Below are 18,105 nucleotides of genomic sequence, written 5' to 3' on the forward strand. Positions count from 1 at the left end.
TTAATTTCCAGTCGATTATAAACCACCAGTTCCAATCAAACCCTAGTTCCAGTTGCTTTGGTTGTGTTATTAAGGTTTTGGTTGTGCTATTACGGTTTTGATATTATAGATAATTGATTGTCGATACTGTATCGATATCAGTACCAAGTTTAGTGTTAAAAAAGAGCAAAGTGGTACCAAATTAGCGAGTACCGCACCTAAGGTACCCATACCCGTACCATAAAATTCGATGCAGGTACTTTCGGGCGTGTGTACGATACCGATCTCATCCCTAGTTAGAGCCTACATGTAACATAATAAGATGATTTATTAACTGGTTTGAAGTATAATTCTGGTGTTAATGTTATTGGTATGCATTTGCTTTTAAGAGTTAAGACCACATCAATTTAATATATGTTAGGTTTTACAAGTTATACATTGTGTCTTGCATTTTCATTTTGGTAGAAACCTTTCTGTTTATTTATGTTTCAAATATTAAATCTCATGAGAAACATTACAAAATAAACCTCTGGTTCAATATGTAACGATGATACATAGGATTTAATAGATCGTGTATGATTGATTACAAACGACATAATTTAATTTGATTAAAAGTAAAAATGATTATATAAAATTATAAATTATATTACTTTGAATGTATAACTTTGGTGTACCTGGCTAGTGAAATTCACAAGTAAAACGTCAAGATACAGTATTCAGTTTATTATTTGTCTGAAAATTCAAAGCAAGACATACTTAGAAAAAAGGTTTTTAAAAGTTAACTGAATAGTCCCGTAGCTCAGTTGGTTAGAGCGTTGCTCTTATGAGCCGAAGGTCGCGTGTTCGAGCCCCGCCGGGACCAACATCCTAAAGTTATTGAGTTTATTAATTTATTTATAATGTTTGTCTTTATATGACTAACAATGCTTTTTAGCAAGTTTTGTAAGCCTCATTCACCACTTTTCGTCTATATACATCTTTCATTGCTTTTACCCTCTATACATTTTTCCTTGTCTAGTTACATATTCTTGACTATGGTTTTGGTTGGTCGTCTGTTTTTGGGACATTTTTCATTGCTGAGGCCATAGTAGCTATAACTGCTATGGCTTTTGACAAACAACTTAACTAACCGACCAGCCAACATGACTAACATAATTAACATGCAATTTTTATGATTATTCGCCAAAACGAAACAGTCGTTATCAGTATGAAGCTTCAATAAACTGAGAGAAGTTAAAACGTCTATTAGATTGTATGTAAGCCACTTAGTGAAAACATAGCAAGCTTTAAGATGTTGATGAAAATACAAGGTTGACATCTAACTATCTAAGTTAATGATGTTGAAGACACAACTTAAATGAATTTGTGAATTGAGATCTGTAAAGTGAGTGTAGGGGTATGGTACTAAAACCCGGTTCTACGATCCTAAATCTATTATGTTTGGCCTATTTTATCGCATGGACTAATACAATGTTATTGGGCCGAGGGGGTTTTGTGGAGGTAACCCTAACTGGGCTAGGCCCATTAGGGTACCATGATGGTGGCCATGAGACTCTATATAAGGAGGTCTCCACCTCCTTATCATGGGTCATGCTCAGTAAGAGCCACCACCACTTTCTGTGTCTGTGAACAAGAAATCCTCAGGATATCTTAGCAGTCGCCTCCACACCCCCGAAACCATTGCAGGTCACAGGCGCAGCCGCTGAAGAAGAAGATCAAGACGTGGTTCGTTCATCTCGAAAATCCGTGGAAACATCGTCATGGATCAGGTTAGATTCGTTTCGTGATTCGACATTGGCGCCATCCGTGGGACGGCAACGAACTGCCCTTCGATCTTCATCTCGGCTGTCAGATCTCTCCCAAGAAAAACGCAGATCTGGAAGTTTACAGAAAAAGGCTTCAAAGCTTGTTCTATTTAAAGCTCAAAAAGATCCATAGATCTAAAAAGAGGCTTCCAGATCTTGGCAAGAAGGAAAATCCGTGATTCGAATGATCAGATCTCCGAATCTGTGAATCTGTGATTCAGGATCTCCGAATCTGTGATGGTTTTAAATCTGCTCCGAATCTTCAGATCTGTCCAGATCTGATTTACAGATCTAGGTCTAGATTACAGACCTGGATTTTAGGTCTAAAGTTGCAGATCTGACTCTTAAATTGCAGATCCAGAAGTTACTAGACTTCCGCCGCCATGTACGCACGCTCGGGGGTTCTCACTCCGCAGCCGTGCATGTGCGCATCAGGCTACGCGCCAAACTTCAAGGTTGGGAATCCTCCTAATATCCCATATGGCTACGCGCCAAGGTTGGGAATCCTCCTAATATCCCATATGGTTACGCGCCAAACTTCAAGGTTGGGAATCCTCCTAATATCCCATATGGCTACGCGCCAAACTTCAAGGTTGGGAATCCTCCTAATATCCCATATGGCTACGCGCCAAGGTTGGGAATCCTCCTAATATCCCATATGGCTACGCGCCAAACTTCAAGGTTGGGAATCCTCCTAATATCCCATATGGCTACGCGCCAAGGTTGGGAATCCTCCTAATATCCCCTATGGCTACGCGCCAAACTTCAAGGTTGGGAATCCTCCTAATATCCCATATGGCTACGCGCCAAACTTCAAGGTTGGGAATCCTCCTAATATCCCATATGGCTATGCGCCAAACTTCAAGGTTGGGAATCCTCCTAATATCCCATATGGCTACGCGCCAAGGTTGGGAATCCTCCTAATATCCCATATGGCTACGCGCCAAACTGCAAGGTTGGGAATCCTGATCCCATATGGCTACACGCCAAACTTAGGGGTTGGAAATCCTCATACCATATGTTCACGCATCACATATGCTCACGCATATTACACATGCTTAAGCATCACATGCTTACGCATCACATGCTCGCACATGTCACAGTCTACACGCACGCGCACGCAACATCTGCGCGTGGCGCATAACACAAAACCAAAGTCTACGCGCACGTGCATGCAACATCTGCACGTGGCGCGTGACATAAAGTAGCTCGTAAGCCGCCTCACGCGTAAGCTCCACTATTATTACAACTCATAAGACGCCTCGCGCGCAAGCTATTATTATTCTTACAGCCCGTAAGTCGCCTCACGCGCAGGCTTTTATTATTCACAGCTCATAAGACGCCTCGCGCGCAAGCTGTTATTATTCTTACAGCCCGTAAGTCGCCTCACGCGCTGGCTTTATTATTCACAGCTCATAAGACGCCTCGCGCGCAAGCTGTTATTATTCTTACAGCCCGTAAGTCGCCTCACGCGCTGGCTTTATTATTCACACAGCTCATAAGACGCCTCGCGCGCAAGCTGTTATTATTCTTACAGCCCGTAAGTCGCCTCACGCGCAGGCTTTTTTATTCACCAGCTCGTAAGTCGCCTCTCGCGCAGGCATTATTATTCTCAAAGCTCGTAAGACGCCTCTCGCGCGCAGGCTTTTATTATTCTTAGCTCGTAAGACGCCTCATGCGCAGGCTTTATTATGCTACAGCTTGTAAGACGCCCCTCGCGCGCAGGCTTTTATTATTCTCAGCTCGTAAGACGCCACTCGCGCAGGCTCTATTATTATAGCTCGTAAGTCGCCTTGCGCGCCAGCTTCATTATTCTACAAGCTCGTAAGTCGCCTCACGCGCCAGCTCAATTATTGTTCTTAGCTCGTAAGTCGCCTTTCGCGCGCAGGCATTATTATTCTCAAAGCTCGTAAGACGCCTCTTGCGCGCAGGCTTTTATTATTCTTAGCTCGTAAGACGCCTCACGCGCAAGCTTTATTATGCTACAGCTCGTAAGACGCCCCTCGCGCGCAGGCTTTATTATTCTCAGCTCGTAAGTCGCCCCGCGCGCCAGCTTAATTATTATTCTCAAAGCTCGTAAGTCGCCTCTCGCGCGCAGGCATCATTATTATTTTAGCTCGTAAGTCGCCTCTCGCGCCAGCTTCATTATTATTTTAGCTCGTAAGTCGCTTCTCGCGCTAGCTTCATTATTATTTTAGCTCGTAAGTCGCTTCTCGCGCTAGCTTCATTAGTATTTTAGCTCGTAAGTCGCTTCTCGCGCTAGCTTCATTATTATTACAGCTCATAAGTCGCCATGCGCGCAAGCTCCGTTATTATTATAGCTCGTAAGTCGCCTCACGCGCAAGCTTCATTATTATTATAGCTCGTAAGTCGCCTCGCGCGCAGGCTTTTATTACAACATGTCACCATCATGAAGAAAACCTCTCAAAACTCAAAAGACAATAAAGACAAGGCCAAAGAAAAGGGGAAAAAATCGCCTCACACCTTATAAAGTCCAGCGCTCCACCTAGACGCTTGCGCGCCCAGAAGCAACACTGGACTTGGGGGGCTTGTAGGGGTATGGTACTAAAACCCGGTTCTACGACCCTAAATCTATTATGTTTGGCATATTTTATCGCATGGACTAATACAATGTTATTGGGCCGAGGGGGTTTTGTGGAGGTAACCCTAACTGGGCTAGGCCCATTAGGGTACCATGATGGTGGCCATGAGACTCTATATAAGGAGGTCTATCATGGGTCATGCTCAGTAAGAGCCACCACCACTTTTTGTGTCTGTGAACAAGAAATCCTCAGGATATCTTAGTAGTCGCCTCCACACCCCCGAAACCATTGCAGGTCACAGACGCAGCCGCTGAAGAAGAAGATCAAGACGTGGTTCGTTCATCTCGAAAATCCGTGGAAACATCGTCATGGATCAGGTTAGATTCGTTTCGTGATTCGACAGTGAGCAAGGATTTATGAACCCAAACTCAAATGCTTTACTATCAAGAAAGCAAATTAAACACCGAATATTTTATGAGTTTGCTTTGTTAGACAGAGCAAGAACTCCTTGAACTCGAGTTCCATACCGAATAACTTCTAAGCCTTTGGGCTTCAAGACATGAATATATACTAAAAGCCCAATAGCTAAACCTTAATAAACAGCAAGGGCCCAACAATTAATCTTTTGTAATTTGTACAACGTCCATCCATGAGCCTCCAACTAAAAAAGAACCAAACAAAATAAATCAAAATGGGAAAATAAAACTGTTTATTTGCTGAATTAGACTAATATTTTTAATATACGGTTAATGCAACTAGCAAACGTATGAAACAAGTTCAATCTGTTACAAAGGTAAAAGTTTTGATGACACTTGATTCATTTTGTGTTTGTAGAAATGTATGTCTATTTTAAAGTGCTTAAACCGGTTATAAAAACGAGGTTATTAGATATAGAGATAGCAGGAATATTGTCACAAAAGTGGTTAATCAAAGAATTAAGAACCGGTAAAACCTTTAAATCTTTTAAAACTTTTGAAATCCTGATGATGGTTAGTTGGTTACAAACATTTTCTAACAACAGTTGGTGACTACTAAAGGCAATACTTTTAAAGTACTTAAATGGCAATACTTAACTGTCAAATGTATAATTTAAATGTACCCTTTTAGACTTTTAGTTAACCACACGAGTAAAATTTTAACACACAGCAATCATTTTATAAATTTGCTTGGATGTTCTACAAACAACAATCACACTATTCAAACAATATAAACTAGCTTGTCCTCAAAAAACAGAAGGTCCCGTAGCTCAGTTGGTTAGAGCGTTGGTCTTATGAGCCGAAGGTCGCGCGTTCGAGCCCCGCCGGGACCATCAACTAATAACCGATATGGCATACATTTCATTATCTTGGCAATGTTTTAAAATTGCTTCAACGGTGTCGTATCTTTAAGCTTCATTTGGTGTTATTAAGTTCATATTTTTCTTTGAAGATTTCACTTTTGAATGTATCTAAATTGCAAGTTTTCTATCAATCTTTGATTGTTTCAGCCACAATTTGTTCTATAAATCAAGTGTGCGTGCCGGTATTACAAAAGTTATGGCTAACTGGCCAAGTATTTTCTGCTACTCGAGTCCAAACTACGTGTGCTGAAGCCAACTTGAGCTTTATGTCTAAAAGTGGAAGTTCGAACTCGGCTTGTTTCAAGCTTTTAGCTAGCCCAAATTATCGGACATACAGTTTAATAATTCACACGTGGCTAGAAAGGGTAGCTAACTTGTTTACACCCGATTTGAGTTTTTATTTCAAGTGGGTTGGATAAAAAAATTATGAATTTGTACCATTTTGGGGGAATATTATAACTAAGAGAATACAAAAGCAAACCTATGTATTTGTTACGATGTAGATTTTTTATTTATTTTTTTGTATCAATCTTATATTTCACATTAACATATAAAATCAACATCTTTAATTTGAGTCTAATATTAACATATAAAATCAAACGATTTTGTTTATAACACATAAATACGACTAATATAAGGTTGCATAATTATATACATATGTTGCACATTTATAATTATATGTTGTACAGTTGTAGGCGTAATTATCAACTTGTTGATTTAAGGTTGGGTACATATAGATATTGTGTGATTATACACTTGCTTATTTATTATAATGGTGTTATTATATGTATATGTTGGGTAATTATGATGTATACTTATACGAACGGATATACTCCTCATCCAAATATATTAATGTGTTGGATGTTAATAACCTAAAAATAACTCTCCTACCGGAAACGGCGTATGATATGTATTCAATGTATAGTGGGCTAAAAATGTAGCCAAAAAAGAGTAGTAATTTGTTCCAATGACAAGTCCTCATCAACCATAAAGAAGTACCAGCAATGGTCTTTATCGCCAAACGACTCGTCCTTTTTCTTTATATAAAACAAATTACAAAAAAAAAAAAAAACATTTAAGTTTGAAGATAGGGACCATTTATTGACAGGCTTCCTTTTCATCATAAGCTCAATCTTCAATGGAAGTACTTTCCACAATTCACAAATTGTATTATAACAATTTATTGTAATAACTATGCTCGCATAGAGGTTGTAAATTGTAAGAACATGCCTTGTGGGCGTTGTGCGTGTGCGTGTTTGTGTGGATGGGTGGCGGGCATTTCAGCTCTCTTGACACCGCTAAACTACACCATCATCTTCATTGCGGGCACCACCTTTATCTCTCCACCAATCTCACACACACATTTATTTTTGTTTTCTTTTTTCTTTTATTTAAATACTAGTTAAACAACAACGTGATAGCTAAATGGAGGGTTAGCTAAAACCTATTATCTACGTGACGAAGTGTAATGCACTTTTTAGTTAGTTCACATCACATAGCATAACATCATCTAAACGCGAGATTGTCCTCAATGGTGTGCGTTATGCCATTTACTTAATTAATTTTTATGTTCACCATAATGCATATAAATCCTATAGTGAAAATATAAAATTATTAGACAAATTTACTATACAGTTTGCTTAGAATATCTAACTTTTACAACGCAACCAAAATAAACATAAGGATGTTTTGATCCAGAAAATGATTCAAAATGTCCACAATAGAATCCAATTTAGGCCTTTTTCTAGTAACATGGATTGTTGCAAAGATCACAATCTTGTTCTTAAAACATAAACATCCATTGCAGCTTTCAAGGTCAAAATCGAGGCTAAATTATCATAACATAAGAAGCCACGAAAATGTTTACCACCCGAAGTTGTTCCCAGAAATCCGAGCAGTGACGAAGATGAGAACAATGAGGTTAAACTCATACAGTTTTTCTCACTATATTCTTTTGGTAGGCACTAATAGTATCGTTCGAATTTCACCATGTTATTATTACTATTATTATCATCATTAGGACCACGTTTAGAATCCACATGACCAAATCTAAAATTCTCTAGCAAGGTTGCACCCGAGCCGGGGACACATAATTGGACCACAAACTAGATAACCAGAACATGTTGTGCGCGCCTGAATGTAGTAAAGCAACCCCTTAACCCCGCTTTATGCTATCATCCTAAACTCTTACCATGTTCAGGAGCATAACCAAGTGTCGGATAATGGGGTCGAGTAACCCTAATGCACCACACACACTTGAAAAACTGATGTCGGTTAGCATATACTATAATGTTATGATATACAAGGGCAAAATCAAGATTGCATTGATCTAAGTTTATGAAGAACCAAATTACAATTTAAGAAACATAGGCTTGGACATACAAATTGTAGATATAGAAAACATATAGTTTAACACAAACAAAGTCTAAAGCCAACAAGTAGCTCAATTCAAACATGAAAAATAGAAATAAAGTACAAGCTAAATCAAACTCGAATTCGTTCTTCTCATCATATAGCTGCGATACCATCCTGCAATTGTTGTTAAAATTCATAAAAATTAAAATTGACAAGAAGTACAAAAATTATAAAAGTGAATCAAAATAGGAACCAACCCTTTCGAGAGACGAGTTTAACAAACGAAGATAAATCAATGATGCGAGTCGGAGGAAGCAGAGGACGGCTTATCGGATACGCCATCGTGTTCCTCTTCATCATCTCTGGTTCGTGCAGGAAAATGCTGCCCGGAAAACCCACCCAACCCGGAACTGAACCCGGGAAAGTAAGCCAGGGTCGGATGTTGATCGATGGGCGGGTCGACCCAGGCACGAACCGGAGGTGTGTTGCTGGACTGAAGGGGTCCCCTCTGAGAAATGTAACTAAACAATCGACTGTTTGTTGGATGACCGTATAACGGCTGCATAAACGGCGTCGTTTGTGTCGCTGGCGAACTAAACACAAATCCACTAAACCCACTGTTTTCCGGCCAATTGGAACCGCCGTCAAAGTACATATTATTATTATTATTATTATTGCCTTGTCCGGTTTGGTGGTGTGAAATCGGATCTTGAAATGATTGAAGAGAAAGCTTCAGATCTTGATTCTGGTTACCGGGTCTTGAAATTAGCTCCGATTGTGGAAAACTGTGGTGAAATTGCATGCCGGAAGAGTTGTTATTATTATTAATATTATCATTATTATTCCCTGCCGGAGTTGACGAACCACCCGCCGGAAAAAAAGATTTGATCGAATCAAGAGAAGCAGGCAAAAAACTCGAATTCTGATTACTACCCATTTGAATATCAACAAAATCATCATCTGGGTGTTCCTCCAAATCACTCAATCGACGATGATTCAAGCTTTCATGATTAGGGTTTTGATCAAGATTCAAACCGGCGGTGGGTTTCCACGGCGGAAGCTCTGCAAGCTCGTCAATTGAAGCTTTAGCTTTATTAATAAGCCAATCAACGGCTTTACTGGGCCGATCATAACCAAGGCGGTCTTGTACGTCGTAGAATTGAATAGCGGTGTGAGCCGACAGCCGTACACGGCGGTCTCTGGTTCCTTTGGCCGTACACACCTTGCTGTGTCTGTCTTTCCGACCGGTGGACCGTACAATGTGACCACCGTTAACTTCCACAATCTTCCCACCGCCGCCGGTGTTTGTTAACCCCTGTCTCGACGGTCTTGGCTGGTGGTGGAGTTGGTGGTTATGGTGGTGATCATTTTGTTCCATTTGTTCCGGCAGGTTGGGAGCATGTTCAGATGCAGCTATACATGAAAAAAAGAATAATAATAATAATACTGATAAAACTTGTTATTTGTTTGTGGCAAAATTGAGAAGAATATTGATTGATGCTGCAATTGGTTATAATCCCAAAAAGGGCTGCTGCTGATGCTATGCATGACAAGAAGAAAAGAAGAAAGCCTAAAAAGGTAAAATATAAATTGATCTGAATTGCAGGCTAACCCATATGATCTTTAACTGTTTCTGTAATGAAAAGCAGGCTTTTGAATCATAGAGTACCTGTGGCTGTGGTTGTAGAGTAAATTGGGATAGTGCAGTGTAGGTGGTGGGGGTGGGTTTGTGGTGGTTGTGAACAGTAACACATGATATTTGGAGGGGGTTTTGAAAAGGAATACATTATTAATATTGGGGGCCTACAAGAAAGAAAGAAAGAGAAGTCTGGCATCGGAATTGTGTAAGAAAAAGATTTAACATATTTAAGTGAGGTTAATTAATTATTATTTTATTACTTGTATTAGTCGAACTGTAACTAGCTACTCGAGATCAGATCAATTGAAGGCTCAAAGTGAGGAGGTTGAGTAGTGTAAAACTCGAGCTTGGCTTAGCTCGTTCGCATCCCTAATTGCTTGTTGCTTTATTACTTTTATAGATTAGATACTTGTGTATTATTATACTGGTTAAATAGAAGAAATATTAAATACAATAAAAAATTAAGTTTATAGATTTAACTTTATTTATTGCGAAGGAGTGAAACGTTAAAATTAAAAAAAAAAGGGGGAAATGAAGGCATGTATGATCGATGATATCATTAGAGCATCCCGTATGGATTCCTCACGAACGTGATCAAGTCGGGTTGCCTTGTGTTACCCGTCTTTTCTATCAAATACCCTTTTTGTTTCACAATAACCGTTTATGGATCTTCTTTCATACAAATGTTTCTCGTCACTCTCTACTCCACATTGGTTGCTTTATCCTTCTCTTCCCCCATGAAAGATCAAAAACACCTAAGCGAAAATGATGTTAGGGTGGGAGGAGCACTCTCCTTGAACTTACAACAACCCATTAGCATCCCGTTATGTATGAATCTTTACTTGTGTTTAGTTTCTTACTAATTCAACATCTAGGTTATCATGCATCACATGATCAAGCGCAAGATTCATTAAATTATACTCTCTTAGTCCCATTAAAAATGTTCACATTTCCTTTTTTATTTGTCTCATTACAAATGTTCACTTTTAAAATTTATTAGCCGATTTCCAAGTTTACCCTTATACACACACAACTAAATTAATAAACAATATTGATGGACCCAATTTTCAAGGGCATTATTGTCATTTGGTAAGCAAAGAAAACAATCATTTAATCTACCTTAAACTTTGTGTTTTTCAAACTAAGACACTTTGACCGGGACGGAGGGAGTAATACTCACATACTGATGTAAAAAATGTAACCTGTCAATTTCATTTGAAGTATCGTAAGGCTATGTGTTGTGGAATGTGGATGGGCTTTGAAGCCCCTATGCCATGTTGCCCCGTTGTGGTTTAAAGCCCAGACTTTTTTTTAACTAACACAAATAATAATATAACAATACTTAAATAAAATAAGATAAAAAAACATAAAAACTAATAGAAACATGAAACAACATAAATTAACTAAAATAAATCTATTTGTCATCCCTGTTCGCATATTGGTTAGGATTTTGCCATCCTCTCCCAACCCCCCCTCCCCCTCTGGAAAAAAATCCCGCATAGCCGAATCTAGATGCGATAGATTATTTAAAAGCAACTGAGACCACCAAATTTGTGATGGATCTCATCGATCGGGTTTGGAATCCGGTTATGGTTCGAGCTCGGGCTTGAGTTTGGATTTATGGTTGTGGAAAGTTGAGGATTTGATTTTTTTAGAGGAAAATATTGTTTGTTTATTGGATGAGAAGAAGAAAATGTGTGTTGAAGAAGATGTGAGTTATATAAATTAATTAATTAATTTTATTTTATCCGGATCGGTAATATTACCGCTAAAAGAAAGGCCCTCCAACAAATTCCCCAATACCGCCCATTGTCTGACCCCCACTCCCCTTCCTGCCCTCTTTGCCGGGCCCGACTGGTGTAGCTGCACAGTATCGGTATAGGGTCAAAACCGTTCTCCATATCGCCCGGAACACATAGCCTAATAGTTGTTATGCAGTTTATGTGAAAAGCTAAGAACAATATCGTTTTCAACAACATTCCTTTCATATCGTAATCACATTATGGTTAGAATGAGTCAATTGGTGTTACTTTTCATCGTCATTATTTTCCCAAGTTTATTCTCTTGTAATATTCGTCTCTAGCCTTTTGCTATAAGCCAGTATATATATAAAAAGAATACAAAACTTAAGGGGGTATAACTATAAGTAATTGACTAATTTCTGTCAGACTCCTTCAATCCAGCTTCATTCAACCACCACACTTAACCACTCGCTGCATTTGGCGCCAAAATCCAAACATGCTGTGTCTACCTTTACAATCCATCTCTCCACACCCCAAAACCCACTCGGGCTCCCAAACCCAACTGCTCAAATTATTATCAACACCCAAATTCGTTCATCTTCACCATCGCTGTAAACTATCAAACAATATCATTCACAGGAGCCATGGGTACACACCTTGCCCATGTTCTAACTCGGAGTTTACTTTAACTTCGACCGAAGAAGAGTTTGACATGGAATTAGGGCGCATGTTGAGGCTGTTGCCGGAGGAGATGCGACGGAGGGTTAACGAGCATCACGAGCTTCATCAATTGATTGAAGTGGTTATGGATTTGGGCCGGAAACCCTTGGCTCGGTTTCCGTCGGGTGATTTTGTGTTGTCGGATAATTTGATCACGGTTGATGACCTTGAACACGCGATTTCGTTGGTAAGTGTTGTTGTTTTGATTATTGCACACCAAGTGTTCGACCTATTGTCTTAATGAGGATAAATTGTTTTAGGTTGGTGATTTTGCTATCGATAATCGAGCGGGAATTAGTAGGACTTTGCACCGGATAAGCGCTATTAGAAACCGGAAGGGGACGATCATCGGGCTAACGTGTCGTGTGGATCGAGCGGTATCCGGAAGTGCGAAGTTGTTGCAAGATTTGGTTAAAGACGGGGCTTCTTTGTTGCTTATTGGACCTCCAGGAGTTGGAAAAACAACTATTATCAGGTTTAAACATTTTGTATATTTGTTGTTCAAAGTATTTCTAATAGCAAGTTTATGTTTGTTTGACCTGCAATTGTGTATTGTAGGGATGTAGCGCGAATGCTTGCAAATGATTATAATAAGCGTGTAATGATTGTTGATACTTCAAATGAAATTGGTGGAGACGGTGATATCCCGCATGCAGGTATAGGGAATGCTCGACGGATGCAAGTTCCTGATTGTGACATGCTGTTAGGATTAAACGCACACACGAACTGAACACGACACGAAAGCAGTAAACGAACACGAGGATTTAACGTGGTTCGGTCTAAACTGACCTACGTCCACGGGTGGCAACTAGGTATATCTTTATTGAGTGACCAATATTACAAGTACATAATGTTGTTTATATAGAGACTGAACTAGGGTTAGTAAATTATTATGCAAGAAATCTAAACCGGGCCGGGCTTGGGCCCGACCGCCCACACACCCGTCTCCTCTTTTGACTTCATATAATAAACCGGGCCAACAAGGCCTACGAACCCAACAATCTCCCACTCGGAGGCCTTGAGTACTCTCGTCTGCACTCCTGATTGTACTTCTGTAATCTGAACATTAAACTTCTTCTAGTTGCCACCGCCCTCTCATCAATTAACCTGAAGGCCCGTTGAAGCTCCCCGGAGCTCCAACACGTCAGTCATGGCTGAAACTGCCCCTGACCCGTTCTCTGTCCCTACCGGCTCCCACTGTAACGAACTACCGGATCCTGAGATAACCTGAGAGCAAACACTCTCCATATTCAGCAAGTAATTCATTGGAGAGACTTTCACAGCTGGAATACTGGTTTTCTTAATCCACTGTCGACCTGGAACTGTAACTGAAACACGACCTGTGCTCCCACTGTCACGATGTCCCCCAACTGATTTAACCTTCCTAGCTCGTTCATCCTGAATCTTCACTTTGGCTCTGGGTTTGTTACTTGCAAAACGAACCTTCTTCTGCCCACGAGATTCTGTGAACCGGACTTTGTCTTTCGCCAAAACTGGATCCACTCCTTTCGGTGACATATCGACCATATACAACGAACCCATTTTCTTGCCACGAGCAACCACGAGATTCCCTTTGACTACTTTCCACTGCCCATTCCCGAACTTAACATCGTGCCCTTGGTCATCCAACTGCCCAACTGAAATCAAACGTTTCTTCAAACTTGGAATAACCCTCACGTCTTTCAAAGTCCAAGAAGTACCGGCTGAAGTTATCAAATCAACGTCTCCCATACCCGTAACCTCTAAAATATCATCATTCGCTAGTCGAACCTTTCCAAAATCCCCAAATTTAAGATTCTTCATCGTTTCACTACAGTGAGTGGCATGAAACGATGCACCAGAATCCATCACCCAAGCATCAACGCTACTCTCAACACTACAAACCAAAGCCTCATCACTACTGACCCCGTCATCTGTGTCGTCTTCTGTAACGTTCACCTCTTTCTTACCATTCGGACACTGATTCCTGAAGTGTCCTTTCTCTTTACAACCCCAACATTCAATATCCTTACGAGTCTTAGACTGACTCCTCTTCCTGCTCCCACTGCCTCGCTGTTTTCCCCTACCTCTACCTTCTGTGACTAGCATATTGCCTGATGATTCACCTGAACTTCTGCGTCTTGAATCTTCTCCCAGAATCAGATCTCGAATCCCATCGAAAGTAATATTTGTAGACGAACTACAAACTGTAGTCACTGTTTGCGACCAACTGTCGGGCAAAGAGGATAATAACAAGAGGCCTTGAACTTCATCATCAAACTTAATGTCAACTGACACTAAGCGGGACAAGATCGAATTAAGATTATTGATATGAGTTGTAACTGACCCACCCTCTTTCATTCGAGTTGTCACTAGCTCTCTGATAAGATAGACCTTATTCGCTGCCGAAGGCTTCTCATACATGTTGGATAGTGCGTCCATCATACCACGGGCTGTGGTTTCTTTCATGACGTTAAACGCCACATCTTCCGACAACGACAATGTAATACAAGCCCTAGCTTTCTTGTCTAACTTCTTCCAATCTGCTTCTGACAACTTTTCTGGTTTTTCATCCTCGAACACTACATCCAAGTCTTTCTGACAAAGTAGTGCCTCAATCTGCATCTTCCACCAACCGAACTTCTGTCCGTCAAACTTCTGTATCGAAACCTTTCCGTCTTCTGCCATAACAATGACTAAAACGAAAAACTGGATAAAAAAAACAGAGACAGACACAGCAACACGAGCCTGAACTTAACGATTGTTCTACTGAACTCTGTTAAACAATCAACCTATTTAACGTGCAGCGGAATAACGAACTGTAAATCAGAAACCGAAACTTTAAACTGAAACGATAAACCTGACAAACGCGGTTGGCACTGGTTCTAAGTTTCTTTAAATTTCTTCTGACTTGAAACTGTTCTTCAACGAAAATAGGATCTTGATTCGCTGTTATTGACTCGTACTTTGCAAAGTAGGATCTCGACTCGCAAAACTTCTGCCTTCTTTTCAACCTTCCGGTCGATCGCTGGATACGTCGGCTAGCTGCCAACACCGAAAACCTAGATCGACAACCTGAATCTGACCTGTGGCAACTGGTGGCAGCGAAACCCTAGCAGCAGTTAGCGGTAACGCGGCGGAACCCTAGCCCCGATCATTGGTGCGGCGGCGACACGCGGAACTGGTTCACCGTGTTCTTCGTGTGATTCGAACCTAAGCTCTAGATACCACTTGTTAGGATTAAACGCACACACGAACTGAACACAACACGAAAGCAGTAAACGAACACGAGGATTTAACGTGGTTCGGTCTAAACTGACCTACGTCCACGGGTGGCAACTAGGTATATCTTTATTGAGTGACCAATATTACAAGTACATAATGTTGTTTATATAGAGACTGAACTAGGGTTAGTAAATTATTATGCAAGAAATCTAAACCGGGCCGGGCTTGGGCCCGACCGCCCACACACCCGTCTCCTCTTTTGACTTCATATAATAAACCGGGCCAACAAGGCCTACGAACCCAACACATGCAACATAAGGTAATGAATAGGGGTGTAGAAGAGCCGAGCCAAGCTCATCTAGTTTATATGAGAGCTCAAGCTCGAGCTTGGCTCGTTTCGAGCTCTAGCTATAAAGTAAATAATCAAGCTTGATCTCAGATGGCTTCAAACGTTAATGCTAAAGCTCGAGCTCGGGTTGTGAGTGAATTTTCAAGCTCAAGCTCAGCTTCTTTATTGTTATTTATTAATTTATTATATATATTTATAGCTTTTTTCTTATTATATATATTTATTATAGTTATAAATTATATTACAACACAAATATTAATTATTTAATTATTTTTTATATAATTATGTATATAATAATAATTATGTAATTATATATATAATATGTTACAAAAGTTATATAGTAGAAACGTTCATTTAGGCTCACATGCCTACTCGGGCTCGTTTATTAATCGAGCTTATCCTTAGGCTCAAGCTTGGGCTTGTTTAAGCTCGTTTACACACTTAGTAGTGAAGAATAACATCTAGAGTAAAACAACTAATGTGGGACAATAATATAATTTTCTTAAATTGTGCATATTATGTATGTTTCCAAACATGTATACTAGGTTGTTAAATATTGATGTTTGATATAATCTAGGTATTAATAGAAGCAGTTGAAACCATATGCCTCAAGTGATAGTAATCGATGAAATCGGTACAAAACTTGAAGCAGCAGCTGCAAGCACAATTGCACAACGTGGGATTCAGTTAGTTGCAACCGCTCACGGTATTACCATTGAGAATTTAGTGATGAATCCTTCATTGGATATGCTTGTTGGAGGAATACAGGTATTTCAGTTATTATTATTTTTGTATGTATATCTTCGTTTTGGAATTAATAATATGGGGTTGTTAAGAGTGTGACACTAGGAGATGAAGAGGCGAACCGACGGGGTGTGCAGAAATCAGTGTTGGAGAGAAAAGGCCCTTCAACGTTTGATTGTGCGGTTGAGATTATTTCTAGAGTTGAGTTGAGAGTTCATGGTAGTTTGGAAGCAACCGTTGATGCGATTCTTGCTGGTTCGTTTTCGTCTTTGTTTGTTTATTATAAGTGGCATGATGGGCGGATTGGATAACGGGTTGAAACGGGTCCTTTTTTATATGGGTCAAATCGAATGAAAAACCAATATTTTGGTTTTTAGGTTTTTAAAATCTGTTCAGTCTGTGTTCTTTTTTCGGTTTTCACAATGGGGTCAGCCCCGGTTTTGATATTTGGCCCTAAATTTTTGGCCGGAAAAAATGGTCCAAAGTAATGATTTTGGGTCTAAAAGCGTTGGGCCTAAACATATTTTGGTTATAAATGTCGGTTAGGTCTTTTCGTTACACGCGTAACCAAAACGGAACTGGAAATTTGTTTTTGAAAAAGTATAAAATCGAACTGTTGGTTTTAGGCCGGATTCTGTTATTTCGCTTCAGGTATGTAGGTTATTTCGGTTACAGGTAGCTTGTTTTGGTTTTAAGCACAACCCTACTACCCGTGATTAGTTTTACAGGTTCGATTTGGTTATAAACATCTGTTCAGTTTTTTCGGTTTTAAGTACACGCGAAACCAAAACTGAACCGGAATCTGTTTTTAAAAATATATGAAACTAAATTGTCGGTTCAGTTATGTGGGTTATTTCGGTTACGGGTCGGTTATTCGGTTTTCTGTGGTCACATTTTTCTTTCTACTTCTAAGTTTTCTTTACAAATAACTTCCTTGATTAATCCAAATCATAAAATAAAAGTGACTTAAGAGACTGTGCATCAGTAATAAACTATAGGCAGCTTTCAACCCAATCAACCATTCTTTCTTTTACTAACTATTTGATTCAACCTGTTTCATAGTTTGATTATTTTTACATTTTTTCATGTAAGGAAGGTCGTTCCCCAAATTATCAAATTTGCAAGTTGAATCAAGGAGTGATAGATGTTACATTACAAAATGATCAAAATCCAATTGCATACGAAGCAGTTGTCAAGAAGAGTGTCTCCACGGTTGAAGGCATTCCGCAATGGACCAATGAGAAGCTTACACCTGTCAAACACATTTCTCAAGAGCCTCAAATTGATGCAGATAGTTCAAATGATAAGCCATCCTTGTTTCTATATCTCTATGGCGTATGATAATATGATTTCACTTATTTAATTATGAATATAATTGGATTTTATTGCAAAAAGTTAATCTTAAGTATTGCAGGTTTCGGAGACAAGTGCAAGACAAGTATTTAAACATTTAAAGATGGAATCTGTTGTTGAATATACGGATAATATTAGTGAAGCGGATGCAATACTTGCATTATTATCTAAAATCAAGAAAAATACTCGGATTCAGGCTGCTGCGCATTCTAATGACATACCTATTTATGTCACGAAGGTAACGTTTAATGGTTTTTTGATAATGATTTTGTGAAAGATAATTATTTATTTTGTTCATAAACTTTTGTGGTGTAGACAAGTGCGTTGACACAG

General features: G+C 39.6%; 2 non-coding genes and 2 pseudogenes across 4 annotated transcripts in view; 3 read left to right on the top strand and 1 right to left on the bottom strand.

Annotated features, from left to right (window-relative positions):
* The first annotated feature begins 767 nt into the window (after positions 1-767).
* TRNAI-UAU (transfer RNA isoleucine (anticodon UAU)) lies at positions 768-841 on the top strand. Its single transcript has one exon. It is a non-coding gene; the product is annotated as a tRNA-Ile (tRNA).
* A 4,721-nt stretch (positions 842-5,562) lies between these two features.
* Positions 5,563-5,636, top strand: TRNAI-UAU (transfer RNA isoleucine (anticodon UAU)). Its single transcript has one exon. It is a non-coding gene; the product is annotated as a tRNA-Ile (tRNA).
* Positions 5,637-7,411: 1,775 nt separating this feature from the next.
* Positions 7,412-9,777, bottom strand: LOC143550115 (transcription factor TCP4 pseudogene; annotated as a pseudogene). Its single transcript, XR_013138269.1, has 2 exons — positions 8,279-9,777; positions 7,412-8,195 (listed from the first exon to the last, which is right to left on the bottom strand). The product of XR_013138269.1 is annotated as a transcription factor TCP4 pseudogene (transcript).
* A 2,061-nt stretch (positions 9,778-11,838) lies between these two features.
* Positions 11,839-18,105, top strand: part of LOC143550116 (protein SEEDLING PLASTID DEVELOPMENT 1-like) — a 6,846-nt pseudogene continuing 579 nt past the window's right edge. Inside the window, exons 1-9 of the transcript XR_013138270.1 lie at positions 11,839-12,309; positions 12,383-12,597; positions 12,681-12,819; positions 15,634-15,668; positions 16,269-16,443; positions 16,512-16,674; positions 17,516-17,754; positions 17,834-18,010; positions 18,088-18,105. The exon at positions 18,088-18,105 is cut by the window's right edge and continues 108 nt beyond it. The product of XR_013138270.1 is annotated as a protein SEEDLING PLASTID DEVELOPMENT 1-like (transcript). The remainder of the gene's footprint in view (positions 12,310-12,382; positions 12,598-12,680; positions 12,820-15,633; positions 15,669-16,268; positions 16,444-16,511; positions 16,675-17,515; positions 17,755-17,833; positions 18,011-18,087) is intronic.

The sequence above is a fragment of the Bidens hawaiensis genome, unplaced genomic scaffold (genome assembly GCF_021521415.1).
Source record: "Bidens hawaiensis isolate Kalapana, Puna unplaced genomic scaffold, B.hawaiensis_p1.1 tig00015924_1, whole genome shotgun sequence".
Lineage (NCBI taxonomy): Eukaryota > Viridiplantae > Streptophyta > Magnoliopsida > Asterales > Asteraceae > Bidens > Bidens hawaiensis.